The 26,294-nt window shown below is 44.3% G+C and overlaps 1 protein-coding gene across 3 annotated transcripts in view; it reads right to left on the bottom strand.

Annotated features, from left to right (window-relative positions):
• AGPAT3 (1-acylglycerol-3-phosphate O-acyltransferase 3) overlaps positions 1 to 25,969 on the bottom strand; it is a 94,273-nt gene extending 68,304 nt beyond the window's left edge. For all 3 annotated transcript variants that reach the window (XM_074858451.1, XM_074858452.1, XM_074858453.1), the window contains exon 1: positions 25,688 to 25,969. The gene's annotated coding sequence lies outside the window, so the exon portion shown is untranslated. The remainder of the gene's footprint in view (positions 1 to 25,687) is intronic.
• Between the last annotated feature and the right edge of the window lie 325 nt (positions 25,970 to 26,294).

Genomic DNA, 26,294 nt, shown 5'->3' with positions numbered 1-26,294 from the left:
TTACAGAATTGTCCTCTTGGGTCCCACAGCAGTTAGAGCACTCCAGCAAGTACCACCACCCAGTGCTTTGCCGATTGACCCACTTCTTCCCAAAAACGGCCCCTTTTCCACCTTGCTGTGAACCATCACTAGCCTCCCACACAAGGACTTGGCTACAGACATGCACAGAAGATGTCTACCACCCTGACCCTTCCTGTCCTCCACAATTCTGGATGGACACCTAGATCCTACATAAAGGAGATATCAAGGAATGAAGGGAATGTTTCCTCACATCCAGGCTCACCCTGACATGAGATTACAAGGGCTCTGCATAACTGAGGGAGGTGGGGAGCAATATTTTAACCAAGTGGGAAAAAAGCCAAATCTTTATCATTATTTCTTGAGACTGGAATAATTTTTCAGTAATTTTTTGTTCTATTTCTGTGCTTTCCCTGCTCCTGCACTAGATGTGCATGCTGACCAGACCTCACACACACTCAACAATATCACCACCTAGATGTAAATCTTCTGGTGGACCTCAGTGTTTGATCCTCGAAGAGGGAAGAAACAGCTGCAGAACAAAAGGAAAAAGTCCCTTTATCAGGCAGTTTGCTTCTCTTCTAGGGGTTCGAGTAGCAGACAACAGGGAACAGCTGAACTGGGGGGCAGGGACAAACAGAATCAAAAAGGTCAATGTAGGGAATGGACTAAGCAGATCTGGCAGCTGCTTGCAGAAGGGGATGGAAATGGCTCCACCTCCAAATGGGATAACAGGACCCTCATAAACACCAAGGATAAATCCTGACCAGATCTGTACACTAATACCTTAGTACCATCCATTCCTGTTCATGTTTGGACAATACTCTGAAGCCCCGGGAAAGGACTAATTTGAGCACAGCTAATGACTGGGCTGATGAATCAGCTCACCAGTGTGCATTCTCCTTAGGGAGAGGAGAGAATTGGCAGAGGACAGCGCTGCAGAAGAAAGCCATACGAGGAAACAGCTGCTGAATTTGATGCAGGAGCAGCCCATCGTATGGAAAACATTTTGGTGCAGTGTTCTTGGCCAAAAACATCATCCCCAGACAAGCACATCCTACAGCACATAAGGAACATGCACATTCCCTTAGGAAATCCACAGGATTTCCAACTCCAGAATGCTGGAACAGCAAAACCCAAGGCTTTTGCTACGCAAGTAACAGGGAGACAGAAAACATTCTCCCTCCCATGGCAAAGATCAAGGGAAACCCATATCAACACACTCCTCTCAAGGATAGTATCAATCACATGCATCCAAAAGTGATGAGCTGGTGATATATCTACATCTGTATTTCTTGAAACCTGTACTAGTTTGAGGATAGTTTTTGCAGCAACTTGAGGTCCACTGGCTTAAAATCTGCAGTTAACTTCACTTAGTAACCTTTCACCAGATTAATGCAAAAAAACCTGTGTTTATAGAAGAAGTGTTTTCTATAAAGCTATTTTATAAAAACCTTGAAAAGCCCTCAGACTAAAACAGGACTAAAACCCCACGTAGGGTCACTATGCAGTCCAATGGACTTGCTGCAATTTGCAGAAGCAGTCTTTCTGCCTCTTCATGTGTTGCAGAGGTTACTGCACCTCTTCTGATAAATGAGGCTTCCACCTTCCCCCTTCCCACTCCCCTCACAGACAAGTTCAAACACCCAAAAAGCAGCCCTCAAGACGGCAGCACCAAGCCTTGCCACGAACGCTCTCCCCACAGTCCTCCAGGCTGCCATCCACTTAGACACTGCTTGGAAACACTGAAGTCAGGGGAATGGCAAGCAAGCCATTGCCCAGAGCAACCACAGGAAAAACCTATTTATACAGAAGTAGTTCTCCTCTCACTGACGAAGATGCTGGAATGATTTTAAGGATCCTGACATCGTGGGCCTCTGCTAGCTAGAGAATTTACAAAAAGATTAAAGGCCAATTCTCTACTGACACACCGGGAAGCCTGGTTGGGGAAGAGAAGGCTCAAGGTTAATGGCTTTATCAGTGACCCCAAGACACTCTTGGAGCTACTGCTGCACTAACGCCCTTCAGCAAACTGCCAAGCAGCTCTTCACATAAAAAGTAGACACTGTACTAGGAAGTAACAGTTCACAGCAATTTCCCAGGCAGCGATGACTGCACAGAGAGCCAGGCAGAGGGAAACTATCACATCCGTGTTCTCCTGCGCAGAGCTCCCCTGGACCAGCACCAGCGCTGCCAAGCTTGACCTTCAGCACATAGAGGCTGTGCTCCCACCAACAGCCACCACAGCTTTCTCTCCCCCCATCAGGCCATGCTCATTTCCATGTGCAAAAACATCTCTGCAGGTAAGGGCATCCAAAAGCAGCAGCACAATCTCTGCCTCCACCCAGATTAGCTGAGCAGTCACAGCAGCTGAACAGCCTGAGCAACCAGTCTGGCAATCACACACACGTGTGCTGCAGCTTAAATATCTTAATGATTCCCAGGATTGTGCCACCAAGCAATGGTTTCACCTTGCTGTCTGACAGCAACCCAAAAACAGGAATGGAAAGAATAGGAGAATCGCAGGAACCAGTATCTGAGCTCACACTTGCAAAAATCTGACGTCCTTAGAAAAGCTTCCTACAACACACCCGAAAGTGAATCCCAGAGCACAGAGATCAAACAGCAGGTAAGTGAAGAGCCCACAGCTTGCTAATCTTGCAAAACCAAGCCATAATGCAAGAGTGTTGATTCAAAGAGATGTAGGTCAAAGCCATGAGGTGGACATGTTCTGTATTATCTCACTCTTATGACAAATTTCATGCAAATACTTGCTTAAACCAGGAGTATTTATGTGAAACAAGCCCTTACCTAAAATATATTATCAGTACTTCATATGGAAATCTACCACCAATATTAAAGAGTTGAATTCAACAAGTTGAATTCTTTACCCATCACACAAGATAAAGCTCCCAGGTACTCCTGCCGGTAAGAGAAAGTTTGATAAACAAGCACTGTTCTCTAACTGGCTTTTTTCAGTTACAAAGATTTGATCAGCATCCTCCTGCCCTTCCAGCCAGGTCACAGATCAGCTACACTGCACCCATAATAAAAGGTACAAGCCTTTAATTGCCTTTATTTCCAAGCTGCCTTAATGGGACAGAGAAATCTTATGTAACAAAACTGCATTTCACATTTTTGTTCAACAAAACACTAGTTTACTCCTGGACTACTACAGTCTTCCCACCTGCAACATTTTCAATGACTGATAATATCTCACCTCCAGGACTGATGTACTCTCCATGTAAAGTCAGAGAACCACATAATGAAAAATTACTACTACGAACGTACATATGCTCCAAGGGCTTTTCACATAATACAGTCTATTTCACCATGCAATTTTAGACTTTGAGGAACAAAAGTGGGTTTGTATTCATATGCCAGACTGACAGATCCTCTCCTTTCTTTGAAAAGTAAATAAAAACTGCTCTTGGTTCTGTCAGCACAGAGATAAGGATCTAACTTCAGCAAGAACTCCAAGTAACCTGACCTTTTAATTTTTCCTAATGCTTCACATGTGTCCCATCAGTGGCATACTAAAGTTTTACTTATTTGTTCTTTTTCTGCACAGCAGAAAAGAGCTTTCAGTCTGTGTGAAAGATAATGCTTTGGGTGCTCCCCATGGGCCTCTTATTTATTGTTCACTGTAACTTCTTTCTCCTGCTGGCAACTGGAGACTCGTTCACCAGATTTCCATGATGACAGGTATAAGAAGAAACAAGCAGATATCTTCTATTCCATCTCTGGACACCTGCTCTGAAAGAGTTTTCTGTTCTTGCGTGCTGTTATTTGAATACGTGAATGACCTTTTCAAGGCAAGCGACAGTTTTCCCCAGAACAGACTTAGTCTGACTGTCAAATTGAAGGGTGGGAAAAAAAAACACTTGCTCTCCTCAAGTATCTTCCAGGGCTACCTTTGTGAACTAAGAAATCAACAGCCTCCGTGACTTATTTCAAACCCTGCAAATTGTAAGACTTAAAGCAAATGGGGCCTTACTGTTGTAGTACAAGTAAAACTATTACACTCTGCCTATCTATCAAGATTTTAATAATACTCAGTCCTGTATATGAACCCTGTTTTTTTCAGTTTTTCTTCCAGGTGACCAGAAGGACTACTTCCCCCACAAAAGCCTTAACAGGCACCTGGAAAAGCAAAGAGGTAGCTTTTTCTAAATTCTAAGTACTGAGCCACTGAAAACAAAGTGAGGGCTCCATGTACATAGCTTATTCCCAAGCCCGGTGAGCCTCGTGATGGGATCATTGCTTCCTCCAAAGACACCCTGAAGAGTGGAACCATACTAACAGTCTTCCAGTATTTGTTCAATAGCTTTCAAATCAGTCAGTCCCTCTACCCAAAAGCTATAAAAATTAAGTCCTGGGGAAATGTTGAAGAAGAAAATACCACATCGTCAGAAGCTGGAACAGTCCTTGAGCGAGGAGAAGCAGAGCAGGTAAAGGAATTTCCATAGAAGAGGCAGGAGAAGAAACAAGAGTGAACAAAGATGGTGAAGATGCAGAGTGGTGGTCAGGAAACATGGGGAGAAATGGGAGAAAGAAACAGGGCCTTGCTGTAGCTAGGGGCTGATACAAACAGGAGATGGGGTTGTCATGCATTCACATCGCCATGTCCAGTTCTGCCTTTGGTAGTTCAAGGATTATTTTCACAGAGTGAAAAGTGTGCATGGAGGAGCTTCACAAGCAATTCCAACCACCAGAAAACAAGTCTTCAGCAGGAGACTCAACAAGGACAACTGTTTCAAGTTTAAGGAAAAAAAAAAAGAGCAAAACCACAAACTTGATCACAGTCTAAGTCCCTGGATGGAAACAAGTTTTACAGCAGTTTAAACCTTAGCTGCTGGAACTAAAACTTGGAAAGCAAGAGCCGTCAGCTTCTGGATGAAACTAAAAAAATTCAGGTCACAACCCATGTACTGCAGCAAAGATCACCAGCCACTGGAACAACTTTCCAATGGCCAAGATAGTCTTCATGTCTAACCATTTTTTAAATTAAGTCTGGAAGCTTTTCTCGGAGGCAAGTTATAGTTTGAGCACAGATTTATAAGACACAGGTTTAACTTCCTACACCCTCTACCTTTGGCTTGTGACCTGAGAACGCAATGATATGTGTGTGTCAAGGGGCTGGGGAATGAAAAAGGGGCTGGAAAAGAAAGTAAAAGAAAGTATAGGAAAAGATATAAAGGGAAACAAAGCAAGCATACTGATATTGAAGTAGAATGTGTAAAAGCAGCCAAAAAAGAGAAAGCAAAAGGATGTACATAATCAATTTATTTCTTTTAGTTGAAGATGCATGGGCTGAAGAAAAGAAACAGAACAAGAGAAACCAATTCTGTGCAGGAGACCAGGACTGGAGAGAGGGTAAGGAGGGGCAATGAGGGAAAAGACAACAACTTGGTTTGTTTGTTTGTTTCCTTAGGTCACTAAGTATTAAGGGGTAAGTTTTTGAAGCGCAAAATTCCCTGTACCAGAGATCCTAGGTCCAGCTTGCCATGTGTTGCTCTGACTGGCCTTGCATCGTGTAGGCAGCACAAGATGCCACATGACAATAAGCCAGAAAAATGCTAAACCTAAAACGTGCCCCCAGTCACACTCACACACAGCTTGATTCTTCCAGGTGACAAATCCTTACACTTAACGATCCCCTGTCCAAATGAAATGTGGAAGCAGATGCTCTTTTAAAGCCACTGTATTCCTTCTCATGCTGCCTTGATCAATACAGCCATTGTTTATTTACTTTGTTGTTTCAAGCTCTGTGACAAGGTACAGCAGCGAAACTTTACCTGGACACCAGCTCTATGGGGGGATCAGATGTGAGCAGGCGTTGTGATCTATGCGAAAGGAAAGGAGACACCAGGACACCAGGTATCGATACACAAAAGCACAGGAAGCAAGGGACTACCTAGCTGGGCTCTCTCTGTCGGCTTCTTCAAGCAAGAACTACAGGATCAAACAACAATAAACCAAATTAAAAGGGTTTGCCACATAACAGTGCAAAGATCTGAACTTCATAGTCAAGGTAGCTAAGGTGGCAAACTATATAGGACAGATCAAAATGTATTAGCCATGGAGGCTTTAGAGCAGGCTGGTTTCTCGCTTACAGCTCTATCAATGAAAGCAATCAGCCTCTCTGAACACAGCAAGAAAGTTTATTTAGGGCAGCACAGCATGCTTCTCTCACCTCTGCTAGGCATGGGATGGGAACCTGATGGGGGAGGCAGACAGAGGGATCAATTCTCTCATCAGATCCGAGTTTACTCCTATCTTTGCTCTAAAAATCAAATCCAGCAAAACATACACAAACAGGAATTTCTAAGTGGGTAAACACTGCATAAAAGCTTACACTTCCTGTAGCTGAGCACTATCAAACTCGGGTAAAATAAGCCTCTGAAAAGTCTTAGGAACGTAAACACAGAGGGTTTTAGTACATTCCCTTCTGCTTCCACCTACATTTATGTTTCATCCACACACCTTCTTCCACTCAAGATTTAAAAAACAAAACACATAAAAGAAAAAAATCAAAACCCAATAACCACAGACATTTCAAAGACATGTTTCCCCTCCCGCCAAATCCCAAATTGTCTCTTTACAACTCATGTAATACTCCTCTGGATCAGCTCAGTGATCTCCACACTGTATAAGGTGGTCCCAAGCAGTGTTCATTCTGGAGGCATCAGGAGAGACAGAAAAAACCTTGCTAATGTATAGATATACTCGAATGACTCCAGAACAACTCAGGGAAAGGGAAGTAGTTGTTCCTGAATACTAAAGACAGCCAGCAGTTTACTCACGCCCCATGCACAAAGGCTTTTAAGTGTTAAACAGCAGAGTCATAAAGAGATTTATTCCTTCTCACGTGGGCTCTTCCCCCTGCTTCCAATTGCTCTGCTCCTGAGAGCTCCATTACCTGTGTTAAAAAGAGTATTCCTTTTTAATCTACCTACTGCTTTTCAGATTAATTTCACAGCACAGTTTTTAAAACTTTAGAATCAAAGTAAAAAAAGGTGACATAAGATTTGACTGTAAGAAAATGTGTCCAAATAGACCAGGTTTTTTTATACAAAAAAAATAATAAAATTAATTTCTTAAACACAAAGAAGGGCAAAGGAAAAAGAGAAATTAATAGTCAAATACTGAGGAATTAGGCTTTTTTGTTTCGATGGGATAGTATCTCGATGTGATAGATTTGGGTGCTGCGGTAAGACTGTGCCTTCAACTACATGAAAGAGAGTCATGGCATCTACGCATCAGAAGCCTGTTCTCACACCTCGTTGTCAGCCTAAACATAGGGGTTAAGCTTCCTCTTATTCTCATTTGCCAGATGCCACAAGAGGCTAAAATGGAACAGTAGACCCACTTCCTACCCTACCAAGAAATTAAAAGATTTTTTAAAAAGTGAGATGCCTCTCTACATCCATCACATTCATTTATTTCCACCTATCATGGGAGGCAAAAACTGTCTCATCATCCTCAGAGGAAACGTAAAGACAGTATTTCCTAAGTGGATGAGAGATTTTAAAAAAGGACTGCTGTTTCAGAAATATGGAACCCATAAAACAATAAAAGAATATGAATAATTAAAGGTAATAATATTTATTGGCACATGGAAGATAAAATTCTACGTTGACAGAGCACCCTGAGTATAGTGCATTCAGCGGTAAGTGGATTAAGAAGACCTCATACACACTTCAGAGGAGACACCTAGGGGCGTTACAGCTTTTCAAGTTCCCAGCTTCATCTTGGCCCCCACACAATCATCCCCTTAAAATATCACATCCCAATCCACGTTTAGTAAACGGAGAAGTAAGGTTGCACCGCTCGTGCTAGATAACAGGTAACGCTGCAACACCAAAGACCTGCAGGTGCTGAGCAGACAGGCTCAGGCCCCCAGGGAGGCCGGTGAGGAGCGCTGGCAGCTGACCCACGGCAGGGACTGCTGCTCCAGGAGCACAGGGACCACACGCTGCCCAGACGGGTCAGGGCCTCCAGGCACAGGCAGCCAGAGGAGACTCCCTGACTTCACCTACGCCTGCACCTCACACAGCTCACAAAACTTCACCTTGTGCCACTCGGGCTCACCGGCCCAAAGGAACGGCCAACTTCACCTTCGTCCGGGGCTCTTTTGCAGATAAAAGCGCCCCACGGCATCGCCAGCACAAGAGACAGCTGGTCAGACACTTGCGTGTTTGCACACCCTGCTACTGCCAGATGTGTCCAGCTCCGCACGCCGCTAATATGTCAAAAGATTAGGAAGGCATTGTTAAAATGGCTGGCGCCAGCCCATGCTGGTGCAGAGCATGTCTGGTGAGGAACAGCAAGTATTTACTGTGTCTTATGGGCGCACACCATCACTCTCATCCTTCAAAGATCCAGCCGCAATCTCATGTTGCTTAAAACATAAATACCATTTGGAAAAGTCACACCATCAGGGTAAAGTGCACAGGTAAAGCAAACATACAGATGCCCTCTGGATCACCGAGGCCAGCCCTGGCACTGCTCATACACAAACAGCTGAATTTGAGAAATACTGTCGTAGACTTCAGCAAGTTTTACTGACCAGCACAAGTCAGTACAAGCAGATTTCTCTTTTTGAGTGTTTTTTTAAGGTCAGAAGGAACGGTTACGACTTCTCAGGAGTGCATTTCACTAGGTGCCATGCTTGGCTCTTCAGTCTGGTGTCCTGCCCCGCTACCTAGCCCCGACCACAGTGCTGCAGGCTCCACTGCCGCCTCCTACCCAGGCTACATCCAGCCCATGGTAACATAGTTGGCCCCACGGCCATTGGTTTGTTGTGCCACAAAGTGGCATTTGATTGCAGTCCACAAACATACTTTGAGCGATTTAGAAAGCACAAATTATAGTATTATTTACCCATTTCATTATAATGCTATAACATGCTGTCTTAAGTAAGACTTTTTGCTTTTCAATTTACATACTGGTGACTAGAATGTATTTTGACCCACATACAAAGTACTCACTGATTTTTAGACAAACAAACAGTAAAAATAAGCGCACAATTAACACCTTCTTCTGAAATCAGACACATTAACTACTGCTGTGACCAGCATTTGATCCAAAGGAAAGGATGTTTGCTTTTCAGCAGTGCAATAACCTGTGTGAAACATCATTTGGAGTGCTGGTTACTACAGAGATGGGTGTGACTTACTAAACTGGGGGTAAGATTTCTAATTATTTATTTCTCAGCTTAAAGCTCTGCCTATTGCTTGATTCTTAAAAACAGCCAATTATGCTCCTGTCTTTCTCTTGGACATGGAAAAAACTAAGCAAAAAGGAATATATATTTAAAACCTCCCTTCTCCTTTCCTTCCACTGTATGCCTTCCCTCCTGGAAAGGTATTTAAAACATTAAACGCTTACTCTAAATAATAAACAACTGAATCTATGTAGACCATTTACATGCACCTACATACAAGGAGTTTTAATAAAAAACACAGTGCTTAGTGGCCAAGTAACTTGCATCACCTTAATTTCAGAGAGACATTCAGATACCAAGATCAACAACATTCAGATACTCCATGAATCTTTACCCAGATTCACCCCATTGTTGTGACTGCTTTTCAGAGGCTGCACCTTCTCTTAATATCCACATTAATCAGTTTCTCCATAGCTTAAGATGGTTGTCATATTTTCTATGCTAAGATGGTTTTCCAACTATAGTCCCTTTATCAAAGTCAAAATACTCTTTATGAATGATGATAATAATAAAGCAGCTTCATTCAGGACACATGGGAATCTTGAAAGCAAGAGTACTTAAACATATAACTGAGAGTTTTGTTGAATAACAGATTTGAAAGCATGGAGATACAAGTACATTTGCTAGGGTATGACTTGACTTTTCATATGACATTTTTCCAAAGCTAGAAACCTCTGGAGATGTTTCCTTTTTGTTTCTTTAGAACATCAGAGTTATTACAAAGCTATCAGTGTTCCAATTTATTTGTTTGGAAGTACTGTGCTAAAGGACAGCAGGAAACTAGGAAAAAAATAAAATCTCACCGTACCAATCCATTCACTACCTTACTCATTTTCCCTTCATCATACCAGAGGCACGCTATTTCATTAAAATGGGTATGACACTCTGTGCCAGGAATAGGGAAGAAAGCATACAGTCAGACACCACTTTGCTCAGCAGCCTAGAAACTGTTTAATACATAATAAAAATATTGATCCGAACAACAAGGAAAATATCAAGGTTTACAGCATTTGCAGTCCCATAAGTATCTATCTTTGAAGGCACACTATTCATACACTTTTGCACCTGCATTTTTGCAGTGTTGAATCCATGGAACATTATTATAGATTACTCTGAGACCTTTACTTCAGAGCAATTTTAAAGAGTTTTGCAGCAATTAAATTACATTTTCATGAGAGTCAAATAATCTCTAACTGAAACCACACACTGATGTCTGGGTGTATTTACTTATTGGCACATAAAGGTTTTGGCTTTAAACACATAGACAAACACTGAGGCAAGGCGAAAATACAACTGAGGTCTGTGGAAAGGTCTATCAGTGATGAAGGTTTCTAGGTTAACAGGCAGAAAAAAGTTGTTCCTTGAAATTCTTACCAACACTTACAGAAGAGATCTAGGTTTCCAAACACAGGTGGCCAAGTGTCATTTTTAGATGTTTCCAAGATACAGCCACAACATCCATGTGGAACTGACAGATGTGATACCAGACCACTGGGAAACTTAAAACCCTTTGACAGTGGTGGCTCCAGGCCAGAGGAAATACCCTTGAGTGCCTGAAGTGACACTAGATGTTCAGATACCCGAGTCACCCCATAGTCTCTACAGCATTTAAGTAAAGCAGAGGAGATTAAAACTAGATTTAGAACCAGACTGGTCCCTTCATCCTACATCCTTCCAGCCAGTTCATTTGGTGGATGACCACATGATCTCAGTGTGCAGAAAAGAAAGCTGCTTTCTCAAAGTGTTTGGGCTACTTTCCATGGTATCAGTCCAACAAATAACCAAAGAAACTTTTGAGAATAGTGACCGTGAGAGGAAGAGCGCACACTAAAAACTGAGCTGCACAAAAGGCAAATAGAAGACAGCAGCATGAAAGCATCAGGTTTTCAAAATATGTCAAGTGATTTACAACACCATTTCCCACTACTGTTTTATGAGAGATCATGATGGTTTCTCTTTTTATTAAGGAAAGAGCAAAATCAGGCTCCAATATGGAAGAGTATTCATTATGAACTCAAAACCCAGGCTTTCAGTTATCAAAGATGTTAACTATAGACATTACCTACCTGATACACACACTTTCAGAAAGCGTTTTCTACCCGCACAGAGCTGCTACCCCATTCTCCAAGGCCACTTCGATTACTGATGGGAACCACCATGAAGAAAGACGACATTAGCATGGCTTAAGACTCCAAGTACTCCGCCTTATCTTGCCCAAGTGTTTTAGCAAGTTTATTCTGCTCACCAGCAGGACTTTAAATCTCAAATTCATACCAGGAATGAAATAGGTCAAAACAAGACACAGCCACAGCTGATCTATAGAAAAAATACTAAGCCAAAAGAAAATGGTTTTGTTCCCCTTTGGGCTTTACTACTTTCTCCAAAGCATTTCTATTAGACAGTCAAAAGTACATTTAACACAAAACAGAAATTAGTGTTCAGGAATCTGAAATGAAACCATGTCGGGAAAGCCACACGTTGCCAACAGGAAAAACCGCTCATTAAAATCAGTTTGAACACTTCAGTTCTTCCAACTTCTATTGTGAGCAATGACCAGCAACCAAAACATACCCATACACGATAAATCGGTCTTGGCTGAAGTTTGATTTTTGATCTGATTACATTCTTCTTCCCAAAATAACCTCTCATCAAACAACTAAAAAGGCTGCAGTAAAGAACTGGCCAATATAACCAGGGTCTTAAGCAAGCTTACACAGCTCCCTCCACATGCAGAAACTATCACTTCCATCGCAAGAACTGCAAAGCTGTCTGTGCTAAGTTAACATCTGAACAAGTCTTAAGATAGGATCTCTACATAAATTAGGATTGCATCCAGACCTGAAGCAAGAAACTAGGACTCCTGAGAAAAAGAGGAGATATTGTCATCCTAAAAAATGGGCAGCAGCTCTTAGATGCCTGTGAGAGCCCTCCAGAGAGCAGCCCCTAGCCTCTCACCCTCTGACAAAGCAGCAGACAGTGCCTCGGTGGGGTACAGGGGGGAGAAACAGCAGAGACAACCCGACGAGTTCATGGTGGAGGAAAATTTGACAAACAGCAAATTCAGGATGTGAAAGACAGATCTCGGGAAGCAGTACACAAGGCCAGGAGAAACATGCTGTAGGAATCTGGAGCAAGACAGGCAATGGGGAGTCCCAGGAAGTGATGGGTTGAACAGATAAACAAGCACAGCCACCCCAGTATCTCCCCCCACAACCTCCTCTATTTCAACCCAGATCCATTCCAAAAACCCGCTGGCTTAGTTCATAGCTGAAACCATGGCAGCATCAACACAAACTTGGACCTGTAACATTCAGGTCTGCTGGCTACCTACACGATGGACTCGGGACAGAACCACCGCAGCCCCCACCCAAGGCAGACATGCTTACATAAACATAAATCCAAGAAAACCCAGGAATAGTTAAAGGCCCTTTTCACTCCCTTCCTGCTTCTCCTCTTTCCCCTCCCTTCCCCACACATATCTAGCATAGAAGAAAAATGGTTAGAGGTACAATAAAGAAAACTCGATCTAATTACACTGGAAGTACAAAAATGAAACACACAAAGATTAAGCGTTGCTAGTACAATTACTTCATCTACCATGCAATGCAGCATTAACCTTACCTGCTCGTTACTGGAATTTGGCAACTGAATCAAATGCTTAAAAAAGAGCCCTGACAAAACCCACAATAAGTGGGATGAAATGAGGAAGAGGAGGAAGAGGTGAACAAGAGAAAATTACACCAAGAGATTAAGATAAATTGGAGGTACACAAATTCTCCTGTCTGAGAAGATCCACCCTCTTCTAGAGAAGATGTGCAAGCTAAAGTTTTAAGCAAAAAAAAACTCATTGGGGAGAAAAATCCCCACTTTGTAACCAAGTCGTATGTGCTTGGCACTGCTAGAACTTGTTAAACACAGCTGCTGTCAGACAGACACCCCTGCAGAGAGGGCCTGTATCAGTGCAGTGGGTTTTTAATTTGTGTAACAATTATTCTCAAGTTTAGAGGCACATAGCTAATGAGGACTTGCTGGCTAGCAAGAGCAAACGCATATTGCGAAATGCGGGTACCTTCTGCTGTTTATACCCTCTCTCGTAGGTGTAATTCCACCAGATTACACCAGATTTGTGAACAATAAATACTACGCTATCTGCAAAAGATGGAGTCTTTCAAGATACATGGTCCATTTACCAAACAGTAACATCCAAAATGCTTCCAACATACAGAATCCCATTTTAACATTGTTCTGGAATGAAGGCAGAAACACAGTAGGGATCCCCTCTCATAACAGCATATGGCATTTTAAAAAGCATTACAAATTCCCCCAACATCTATTGAGTCATTCAATAGAGGCTCAATTTATCTTAGTTCTGTCTCTCCTACCTAGGCACATGCTCCATAGCCGGTGACAGGAAAACAGAAGTTCCTCATGGCCATGAGGAGGCAAGTTGTATCTCATTTATATTACAGATACACACACTTTTGATGAGTTTTTCAGACGCAGTCAATGACAGCTCAGCACTGCCTAGGTCAGGCACTGGCCGTTGCTGGGGAGAGAACTCAAAGAGCAAGAAGTTCCTTGTGTGGAGCATACTGGATTGCCCATGTTTTACGAACACGTGAAGACCATATGTCCTGCCAAACAATTTTAGGCATACCACGCATTAAAAAAAGCATTTCAGGAAGCTGGATGGTATTTCTTTTCTGTTCATACAGAGTGACAGACCATCACAGTCCATAAATTTTCTGGTACTTCGTCTCTAATACTTGCGAGGGAAGCGTTCGCTAGTACAGGGAGCCAGGAACTTGATTCAGATTTTAATTCATTGCTTATCATTCTGAAAAACTACTTCAGCACCCAACAGCTTCATGCAATGGCTGTAATACCAAAAAGGCAAGCAGTACTCTGTTGCAGAGAGAACCAGCACTTGCATTTAAATTCTGCAGGCACATACCAGCTAGCTTCTGCATGAGGTTCACCCAGCCTTTCAGCTTTTGTTTAGTGCCCTCCACACATTGCTGGTAGTTACCCTTTCTGGCCAGAGAGACTCTGAGGTACTTTGGCTGGTTGTCAGGAATTAATTCTGTGCCACAGAAATTCACTGAGAGACGAATGGCTGAAAAAACAGCAAACCAGAGGAAATGGGCACCACAGTCTTCCTGGCAGCTGAGTTCAGGCTCCAGTTTTAAGGCTGATCTCTAAGGTCAACATCTTCAAGGCTTTGATCCACCTTCTGCATGGAACACATGTGGACCACAAGTGAATTCTTTCACATGCTTAAAGAGGAAGATACAAAGCAGCCACTAATTAAAAGGACCCCTTGTCAGAAAAGCAAAAATACCAATATCCTTCCCAGGGTCATTCAGTCTGACGCACAGATTGATCAGCATCACCCTGTGCTGGAATTCACAGCACATGAGGCTCCTAGAGCAGAGCAGGCTTGGAGCATGAGTTTCCACCAAAATAAAATTGCAGTGTGTGTATCTGAAGGGGATTTCAAGAGGTCACCTAACCCAGCTGTCCCCAACCTTTGACAGCTAAGCTTCTCTATCACTTTTAACTTCTATTCTTCATCATGACTGCTGATTTCCTGCCCCCCACCCCCCATACACACTTTTTGCATGGCAACATAAGGGATGAGCAGGGATGGCCAGAACTTACGTTCCTGCTCTTGCCCGCATCTCGTAAGGGTGCATTTCCCACCAGGGACCCAGCACTCAAGTCCCCAGTGCAGAAGCCCCAAACCCCAACCCTTCCCACAGGCATCTGCCAGGATCTTTTCTTTCTGAGTTCTTTCCAGCAACAGAGATTTCACAACTCCCATTTGGCAACAGAAAGCTTTTTCCAAAGCTTTCCAGCTCTCCCTTCTGCATCTTAAATCCATAACTTCTTGTCCTCTCTACAGCAGGCATGGAGAGCTTCTCCTCTTGCAGCAGGCTTTCAGGTGTTCTCTACATAGAACAACCTTCATTCTGCAAACCTTCCTTTTGGTAATGTTTTCTAGATATCCCTGTGAATTTTTTCACTCAATTTTTCTTACAGTTATGTCTGCAGGAAAAGGCGTTTCTTAAAAGCTTATGCCTTCACAGTTCCACACCGCAGTCCAGCTCATGCAGAATACAACCATTTTGCAGGATTGTCAGTGCATCCCCATCTAGTGTGGATGCATCCCTCTCTAGTGTACTTGCTTTTTTCTTTTGGGGTAAGAGAGAAAGGAAGACTTTGGGGTTGCTTGGTTTTGGTCTTCTTTTGCAACCACCTCAGACTGACTCACATTCAAGTTTGCAAACTGCTAAGTGGAAGCGCTACATTTTTGGTTATTATCAAAACAGGTATTTGGTAGGAATACAAGCAAGCCTACGGCTTTCTTTCCCCTTAGATGTCTTGCCAACCTAGCTGTGTTAATGAATAGCATTAAAGACTCCCGCGTAAGTACAGAGGCACAAATGAATGCAGGCAATGATGTCACCAAAAATTGAGGTTGTTGAGGTTGATCTTATTCAGAGAGGGATTAAGAATACCAGCAGACTCCTCCCTTCCAGACTAAACTGCAGTCCCACTAGGAAAGATGCTGCCAACCTTTTTTCAGTGTTGACATTCCTATTGCACTGGGGAGGAGCAACTAGATAGGAGGTAGGCAGCCAGTTTTATCTGCCCTGTGACAAAATGCTCCCACCCAGGAGTACTCCACCACTCCACTACTCCCCAGTCTGGATCAGGCAGAAACCTTAACACACAAGAATATGACTACATTCCCTCTTTAGGGATTCAGATCTCAGGAAAGTTAACACTGATCAACAAGAAAAGGACGGGCCTGCTGGAGGAGCGGAAAAAAAAAAGAAAAAAGAAAGCTGTAAGTTGGTTATTTTAGGTCACCCAGTAAAACCAAAACATCTGCATAATGCTGCAAGGTTCATATTTAGAACTGAATCCATGAGGTTCAGAAAGGGAGCTTACAAATGCAATAGTGTGCTTCAGACCATTCTTAAAGCTTTCTGGACTGAACCCATCACTTCAAAGCCAGCAATTTTTTCACCAAGCCCACCCCTCCCACACGCCTCCTTGTCACAGAGCAGCGATACAGTAGTCAAATTTCTCTCCAACAAATTAAATCCACTTTTTCTTGAAGGAGAAGGGTCAAGGGGATGAGGGCACCATACTTTTAAAAGGGACATTAAAAAATAATTATGCTAAACCATGTATCAGCACAAATTAAAGAGAGACAGTAAAATGTCTGCTTTCAGCTTGCTTAAATATTCAATTAAGAGAGTCATCTAGGCAAAGCTTTATTAAAATAAATCAACTAAGGAAATGCTCGTTAAACCAATCTGAAACCCACATTCTTTTTGGATGTTCCTTCACTGAAAAATAAGTCTTCACTCTGACATTATAAACCCAGTCATGTTCTCAATGGATATGCCTTCCTTTGCAAGAGCAGCGCACGTGAAGAGCAACCAGTGCTAATTTCAAACACAACACCAAGTGCGGTAAAGCTTCTTCCTGTTTCCCTCATACAAAAAAACATCCTCTGCCTTTCTCAAGCCCAGCAAGCCAAGTTATCCATAGATAACGCTTCCCGGTAGTTGATAGCTTCCTTTGGGACCCATCAAGGCAGCTTTTGAATTGGTGTCGGAAGAATTAGTGAAGATGGATGTAAAATACTGCCTTTCTACCCATAACACCTTGAAAGAAAACCAAAGGTTCAACCTTCAAACCAGACCTACCATATCGGTAGCTTGAAAAATGCTGAGATCACTGCATTTGTAAAAAATGTTTAAGATTTAGGACATTAAAAAACTGACAGGAAAAAAACACTGCAAGAGAAAAAGAAAGAAAAGGATTATACCACTTTCTTTTGCTGTAGAGAAAGGTACAGGCATGTTACCTGAATGAGGTGAGACTCGTAGTGGGTTGCATACAGCAGGTCCTGTTAATTCAGTGATGATGAACACTGTCTACCTAGTTTTTACTGTGAAATATTTCCAAGATGATGCTTTGAATGTCAGTTCATCAGATAAACAGCAAAACAAGGAAACTTGTTTTTTTTCCAGTAAAGCTAATGATGCCTTTGGATCCTGAAGAGCTACAAAGCCTGCTTTCCAAACTAATACATAAAATTCCCTTTAATATCATCACTACTTCGGCCAGCTCTCTTTGTCCAGCACAATATTGCTACCAAAAAGCCAATATACTACTCCAGCAGTGTACTGCAGTATACCATAAAAAACTTATAGCGCATGGACTAAAATGAAACTTTTCTGACAGTAAAGCCTATTTCCTTATTGGTAAGTTGCTAGCAAAAGCTTATAAATTAAGAAAAGAACAGTACCAGCAAGGGGGTTTTGGTACAGGCACAGCTGCACCCGAAGAGCTTGCTAGCTGTATACATCTAACAGCATAAGCATACATACATGTTTAACGGACACATCTTCATCCTAAGACTATATGCTCCAAAACCTTTCCCATGAATTAATTTATGGTTCTCAATTCACAGCCACACTTACAGCTGCAACAAGCAAGCTGAAGCAATGCCATTTTTAACCAAAGTTTTCATTTCAAATGCAAGGCTGAATGTCTTTTCTAGGGCTGAGCAGGACCCAGGCAGCAAACAAGCACATCTGTACGAGGTCAGAGCCAAGGTCCTTCCCACCGAATGACGTGTCCCTGGCAGTAGCCAGCAAACAATGGCCAGGGAAGAGCAGAGGACCAGGGCAAGTGTATTGCAGCCCTGCTGCTGCCTAACCCCTCAGTGTCTAGCGATTTGCAGCTAAGGCACTTCTCAAGGCAGAAGCAGTGTCGCTGCCTTCAGAGTTCAGCTTAAGACATGCTGCTGTAAGGTTGTTAGAAAATGAATGCAAACTCAGTCCTTTCAGAGCGGGCAGAGGAAGGGGGCTTGTTGAGTGTCTTCTGATGAGTATTTGGGCAGGAAATCTTGAAAGGAATCCAGCAGCATTCGGCAGCGATAGGTGTCACATCATCACAGAAAGACACTGGAGAAAAACGCAACTAGAGAGTGAAGCTAGCCAGTTGAGTTTCCGCCGTCAAAAACAGTTCAACTTGAGATGACAAAAAGCTAGCTGAATTACTCAAAATACATTATAATTCAGATTAAGCCATCTCAATTCTTAAGAGAAATCATGTAAACATCCTTGCCGCAGTGCTAGCTATATATGAAACACACTTATTTTCAAGTAGTTGTCCTCTCCACAGATAAGAGCAGTGCCACACATGAATTCAACACGAAAAATATTTACAAATTTCAGAAGAGTTAGCTATGAGCAGAGACTGCTAAAAGACATGACACTGTCCCCCTGCCACAGGTTGGCCAGAAAAGCAAAAGACAAGATAAGAACCTCAAAACACAAAATACCAAGAGCCACTCAATCGCATGAACCCAGTGATGAGGATATTTCATTGGAAGGGGTGGGAAAAATCAGTAAGGATCCGGAATCTGGCCCAAATTCCCACTGCTGCTTATAATTTTAGCCCAAGGTACTTCACAGGCAAAGTTAATTTAAAAAAGAATTAAAAAGTCTTCAAAATAGAGATGAGAGCCTCGTACTCCCTAGGAAGAGAGGGGCTCCAACCCCCTGCACCATGAGCAACGCCAGAAAGCTGTCTGAGGAACCAGAGGTTGTCACCCTCTGCCATGAGCATAAGAAAAACAACCCTGCTAAGCAGGCCTGGGTGGTTTGGTTCACAGCATCTTCAGTGACCTCAAGAAATGAAAACCTTTCTTTCCCTTTGGCTTCAGCCCTCTTGCAACTCAAACCTAAAGCAGAGGGTAGCTATATGGTTAATAACCCAAGGGCCACAGGCACCAGATGGATGCGAGAGAAGTTCAGCTCAGACATGCTGGTAGGGAGCCCAAGACTGCAGGAAGGCATCTGGAGCAAGGGGGCCCATGCAGAAGTACACACTGTGCACCATAACATTGGATCAATCAATCACAACTGCAACTGGGAGATGATTGCATTACGCATTAAAGATGCATGTGTCAACTGTATAGCCACGCATCTCTGCTCAGCTGGGAGGAGGAACAACGTTCACACTGAAACCTGGCGGAGGGCTACCAGTCAGGCTAATGGGTTTAAAAACCTACCTTTAACAAATAAACTGATTATAGCTGTGTTATTTAACTGTGTCAGCCATTATCAAAATTTGGATCCATAAGCAGTCTAGCCTGTATCACCACCAGGAACCTGAAAGCTGACCCAGCGGGAGAAGACTGAAAACTGGTAACACTAAACCATCATATGAATTATGTTAAGAGGAAAGACAGGCTGTTTTTGAACCAGCACATAATGCACACATTTCCACCATCGTGTTCCCTGAAAAGACCAAATCTGCATTTGAAGTACCCACAACTTCGAAATCTCCAGGGAAAAAAAGCATTCTTTGTACAGAGTCAAGCTTAGGCAAATCTCGCAACAGTAATTACAGACACTGCCTCCCCAAGCCATCTGCTGTGGCATTTATAACTCCTGGAAGGGCAGGAGGCAGAGCTGGTGGAGGAGAAGAAGAGACACACATATCTCAGCAATTAAAGCCAGGCTGTGCAGAAAAGCTGCGATGCTGGTCTGACCCAAACAGGAGCTCACGTACTGGTTTGCCAGACCTCCTTCAGCTTGCAGATGCCACCCGTGTTTCACATAGCAGAGGACACAGCTGGGTCTGCAGACTTTTCAGAACAATGGGAATTAGGAGCCCAACCTCAAGGCAACTTGTAACCCTGAGCAAGCCCAGCCTGGCAAGAGCCCAGTGTGAAGAGCCTGACCAGGACCTCATCCCACAAATGAGCAAACTTGTGCTCTAAAGTCAGTCTGAGCAACCCAACTTTCACACTTGGACAAACTTTACAGACACCAGCACAGCCAACAGCTCTGCACATCTCTCCTCCCAGAAGTGATGCCAGTAACATGGACAGAATAATTTAGAACAAGCTAAATTTATCCTTTATAAGGATTAGTAGTGTCCAGTCTGACGTATGCACCTACATGCTGACAACCGCTGCATCTGCAAAATATTTTCATCAGCTCGGAGAGGCTCACCCACCCCTTGCTCACACAACCACAACTTTTAGTGGCGGGCCAAGCCGCGGGCACTTTGAAAATGCCACTTTCGCAGTACAGCTGGAGACAATGTCGATTAATTGTTTCCCCATCCATACAAAATTACTACAATACTCACTTCACAGAGTTGTCACAAGCATTATTTAACATCTCTGAAGAGCTTTGAAGAAGAAATAGTGGCTATTGTTCTGAGTACCATAGAATTTGGAAAGATCTCACATGAATTTTGCACAACCGTGCATGTGTGACAGTTGCAGCACCAATAGATTGTTTTTTCTCCACAAAAAAGCCTCACAGAAGCTCATTTACTCTGGGCAACAGTCAGAAATGTATTTTGTTTTGCTTGTTAATATATCCTAAATAGATAGCACCTTTGACTATTTAATTAGTAGATTCAGGTACTGTTTCTAATCCTCTTAATCAAGGGAAATATTGCATTTTTGACAAAGAACTCAGTTTAGGCTGTCAGGGCTCCTAACAAACACACTATAATTACCTAACTAATGCTAACACAAGAGAACAAGGGCGGGGGGAGCAACTAAAATTTTCACTGTGATACCATTTCCTTCACAGCAAATGAGAAAGTCTGTCTGCATGGAGAAGAGAGGCTACACACAGAAAGAAGCCAATGTCACACTGCTTATGCCTGACCATTAAAGAGCACTTAACACTGATGCAGAAACACTGTAAAGGTTTTTAATAGGGTTTTTTTGCATGAATATGGAAATACACAGGAGGTGCTGGATTCTAAATGTTCTGCCATACGCTCAGATCCACAAGGAAAATTTCTACCATTTCACCACACACAGAAGGAATCTATACACCCTTTCATTCTCATAAAACATTGGGGAGCTCAACACCTACTTCAAGGATAAGCATTTTCTTTTTCCTGAGCAGTCTCAATCTACAGCAGTAATCACAACTAGGCAACAAGGCTGTACCCAGGGTGAAGACGGATCTGGCTGAGAGAACTACCGTTTCCACTACACAGAGCTTCAAAGGATCTTTAAACTCTTTGGGACATAGACCACATCCTTTGTTTGGAAAGCAAACACCACATTATTGATACTACTGCAAGACAAACAGTATTAGGACTACTCAGTACACCAGCTTTCCTTCCCCCCATCCAAGATGCGACAGAAAGTTTCTTCTCCTCTCTATTTCATCCTAGCTCTCTACAAAGGAACTGGCACCTACAGGCAAACAAAAAATGCAGCATTGCAGTAGCAAGCCTCACAGAGGCTAGTTCCCAAGTTCTCCGATTCCCAGGGGAAGTGGCAGCCAAAATTATGTGCCTGCTCTCCCTACAAAATACATGAAGGAAGTTGCATTCCTGAGAAGGGGGGGGAAGACAAAAAAGCAACATGAGCAACTGGATTGATTTAGCAATACCCAGCAAAGATGTACCATCAGGCCTAGCTTTCCCCAGGTTTATGACAGGTAGGTATCAACAACTTTAGGGGAAAGTTCAGGGTGCCAAGACTACACTGATCCCCTCATAAAACAGAAAAGTGAGACTGATCAGCTCCTTTGCCCATCAGATGGGCAGCATCCTCATGTAGTCTGAGCTGTACACCATTTTGATACAGCTTTCCCTGCCTTCTCCCTGGAAGGTATCATAGCCTTCACCCAGCACTTCCTTGGTAACGCACCACGGTACCCTGACACAGCCGGTCATTGCTCTCTCCTACTAAAACGGCTTGGGGTTTGCATGGTTTTACAGACACAAAAAGGATCCCCATGGCTCTCAGTTCCTTTTTACAACACCAAAACTCATTTGGACAAGAACCCAAGCCTCCTGCTTCCCAAGATGAGCATCCCGTCTACTAAACTGCACAGTTATGCTGTCTATCTCGTGAAAGGTTAGACAGCTAAAGACACAGCAGAAGGAGGTGCTGTGGTGAAGGACTGTATCCAAAGGTAGCACTCACAGATTGGTCTTTACAAAAAGAGACAAGCACTTCTTTCATTTTTGCTGACTTGGGTGTAACAGCTGTAAGTGCCCAGCTTCTCATCACTGTCATGTCTTGCACACACCTAAACACAGCCAGACTCAGAGGCACAAGGAAATTTTACAGGGAAATCATAGGTTATCCACTGATTTTTGGGAGCATTAAAAAATGTGTAAGCAAGGATTAGTCTCCTTTTTAACCATTTGAAATTTGGACTGTTGCAATTAATAACCAAAATAGAAAACAGATTATTGGTTTGGTGCACCAGCAAATCAAACACTTCCTAGATTATCCTGATTTTACCTATAGGTGCCTGTGTCCTAGTGATAATCAGTCCTCAATTTAGGTGCTGACTCACTCCTGGAATCCTGACAAGATCACACATCAGATGGCAAATTGATTTTCATGTAACACATTTAAGAGTATCTTCATCAAGCACGTAGCAGAGGCCTTGGGATCAGTGTTTCTTTTTCTTCTTTTATGTTGGTTAATATCATAGGTAAACAAGAAACTTGGATAATGCCTTCTAATGCCTCTCTGTTCCCTTGCTTTTAGTTTTACTTAAAAAGAGGGTATCAATTACTTTAATAAGAGCAAACAAAAGTTCCCTGGTATTAGCCTGAAATGCAAGGTTAGACAGAGAATTCTTATTACTAGGGGCCCAGCACCAGAAGGTTGTGGAACAGTCTGAGATACAATGAAATTTTGGGTTCCCTTTGCTTTTTGTCATTTCTTTTGTTCTTTATCTTGTAATACTCAAGGTACCGATTGCCTAGTCACCTGTTCTTTGTTCAGGCACTGACTATAAACAGACTAATACGCATGTACCAACACTCAATATGAACACTAAAAAACCCCACTGAAAGAACAGGACTTTTTTAGCCATTACGGATGATAATTATGTTTCTTTGTCAGTATCTTGGCCATTCCTATCAAGAATTATGTTCTCATAAGCCAAAGAGCAAGTCTGAATGCAACCTTTCTTGGGGTTTTTTGTATTTACATAAAGCGTTAAAGCAGCCTACCATAATTCACGGCTATCGTAAATTTAGTACGGGTGAACTCATTACAGTTAACAGCAATACTTTATTCACACCAGTTCCCCACAAAATGTAAGCCTCAAATCCCATTATTCCGTAATCGTTTTGTAAGTAAACAAAACACCGTTTAGGATTTGAAAACAATGCATCTTTCTGCAAACAGAGGCAGAAAGAAAAAAAAAAAAAAGCAGCTAGCACGGGACAATGCAATAGTTTCATTTTGTAAGAAGATTAACACAGGGCAGAAAGCTTTGGCTCTGGCTGGAAAAAGAACATACGCTTTGTGCTAGTAGAGTTCCCTGTAATTGTAAGTGGAACTTTGTCCTGTTTGTTAATGCATCTCTTCAGAGCTAAAAGAAATCATACTGGGAAGAGAAAATAGCATCCTTATTCCTCTCCAACATTACCTCAACTAAAGTCTATTCTGATTTCAGCCCTTCAGTCAGGTAAAACTTGTGCACCCTTGACTGAGCTATCTGCAATGTATTGTTAAACTGCAGTACCAAGTTTTGACAAGTGGTCCTGCCATTTTAATCATGCTCAGCAGGGACAATCTGGTCAGGTTTTTTTCCTGTGCTTGTTGAATTCAAGCTATATTTGGAGACCAACTGTTCTCTATTCTGCTTTCTCCAATTAGGTGTGTGTATAAAGGTGATGAGGTGAAGGTGGGAATTAAGAAAGAAAGAGATAATGAGACTTTCTTAGAATACATAAGACTGGCCTTAAAAGGTTGAAAAAAGGTACTGAATGTAAAGCACATAATTTTAATCAGGAAGGTTCAGTAACAATAGATGTGAAGGAGAAGAAGACTAGAGTACACAGAAGGGAACCATAAGCCAAAGCTCCTGTGAAAGTTACAGGAAAGACCAGAATATTTATGTTGAAAATCCAAGGACCAGAATAGCTCATGGCACAAGGAGCTCTATAACTGCCCGATGCTTACCGCAGCAAAGCGAGTTCACTGCAGGTTACAACAACAACCACCTTTAACTTCATCATCTCGTATACAGCTGCAGTCTTGAAAGAAAATGAATGGAAACCATACAGGTTTTACTGCTTGTAAAATCAAACTTGGCAAAAAAAATACATGTACCTATCTGTGATTATGTTGAACTTCACCCAAGCGACCTGTAGTTCAAGCAAAGAGCCTCAAGTGAAGAGCGTCACCGCGAAAGAAACACTGCCAAGACAAGTGGAGAACTCACCACTTTACTCCCTGACATGCTTGTACGTATCAGCAATTCACTGATGGCAAACATGCAGTCTTGGACTCTAGCCTATTTCCCTTAGAGTGGGAGAGGGGGAAAGGCCATGAAGTTTATTTTGGACTTGAAATTAATGAGTTTGATAACACGATGAGCTAATGAGATTATTACTGATTTGAAGAAGGAGCAGCGCAATTACTGCAAACTCTGCCACTTCCTTTTCCCATTCCACACCTGCTCTCTGCCTACTCAAGGAGGGGAGATGAAGAATCAGAGAGGAAAAAACATTGTAGGGGAAGAATATACAAGTGTGGCATCAAAGAGGCAACACTCGGTCTCAACACAGAAATGCCCTTAGAATACAGCGTATTAAAAGCTATAAGGGGATAATCAACGTGCTTATTGATTTAGATGCCTACACAGTAGGCTAGCAACTTATTAAATCCATCAGCATCATCTGAACAGGATCCAGGCGCAGCAGCATCCTATTTGGTTGCCGCTCTCAGATCAGTAGGGTTTGCTCTTCTCCATTTTGCACTCGCAAGCCGTGCACCCAGGTACAGCCTGGCTCGTCGGAAACGGGCTTTCCTTCCTTTTTTTTTTTCTTTTGTTTTGTTTTTTGTTGTTGTTGTTTTAAACCGCTCTCCCACTTTTCGCCCACCCTCCCCTCACGCCCGGCGGAGAGCCCAGCCGCCAGCCTGCGCCTCCTTCGCTCGGCTCCGCACGCCCCGGGAGGGCGTCCATCTCACCGGGGAGGGGAGGATGCCTTTCAGCCGGGGCCCGGCCGCGGCGGCGGGACCACTGTGCCCTTCCCCGCCCCACCGCCATCCCCCCCATCCACCCCCGCCCCGGGTACCCCCCGCCGCCGGGCCCGGCCGTTCCCCCCTCCCCCCCCCCCGCCACCGCACAAAGGGCTGCGCCTGCCGGCGGCACCGGCACCGCGGCCGCCGGACCGAGCCGGGCCCGGCGCGGCTCCTCCTGCCGCCGCCGCAGCGGGGGGCGGCGCGCTGGGGCCTTCCGAGAGGGGCGACCGGCGGAGCCGCCGCCGGTAGCGCCGAGGCGGGGGGCGCTGCCCCGGCCGCCGAGGGGCCGACACGGCGCGGGCAGGGTCCTCCGCACGCCTTCCCCCCTCAGCCCGGCACCCGCGCCTCGCCGGCGGAGCGGCACCAACCTGCAGTCCCCGCCGCCGCCGCCTCCTCCTCGGGAAGAGCCGGAGCTGCCTCTGCCCGCCTCAGCCTCCAGCCCCGGGGCGGGCGGCCTTGCCCGCCTCCTCCGCCTGCTGCTGTCCGCGGTGCCCCCCCGGCGGCGGCAGGCTGGCTCGGCGCCGCTGCCCTCGGGAGGCGGGGAAGGGGCGAGCGGGGCGGGCGGCGGCGGCTGCGGGAGCCTCGCTCATTGAGTGCGGCAGCCCCAGCTGTCGCCGCCGCTGTTCCCCGCAGCCGCTACTTCCTGTGCAGCGACGGTTCAGTTCCTCCCGGGCCGCTGGGGGCAGGAGAGCCGGGGGGCGGAGGAGGAGGAGAGGGGGACGGTCGGGTCAGATAGCGGGGGCGGCAGCCGCCGCCGCCGCCGCTCCTCCCGCCGGGCCTGGCCCGGCCCCGCCCCGCCCCGGCCGGCGCGGCGGGACCCCCGCCGGCCGCTCTCGCCGCAGCTGCCCGCCCCCCGCCGCGCCCCTCACCGCGGCCCCGCTCCTCCGGCGGGCGGGGGAGGGCAGGGGAGCCGGCGTAGCCCCCCACCGGCGGGGCTGGGGCGGTCGCTCGTCCCGGGGAGGGGAGCGCGGCGCC

The sequence above is a fragment of the Strix uralensis genome, chromosome 2, assembly GCF_047716275.1.
Source record: "Strix uralensis isolate ZFMK-TIS-50842 chromosome 2, bStrUra1, whole genome shotgun sequence".
Classification (NCBI taxonomy): Eukaryota; Metazoa; Chordata; class Aves; order Strigiformes; family Strigidae; genus Strix; species Strix uralensis.
This window is presented reverse-complemented; position numbering and strand designations above follow the sequence as displayed.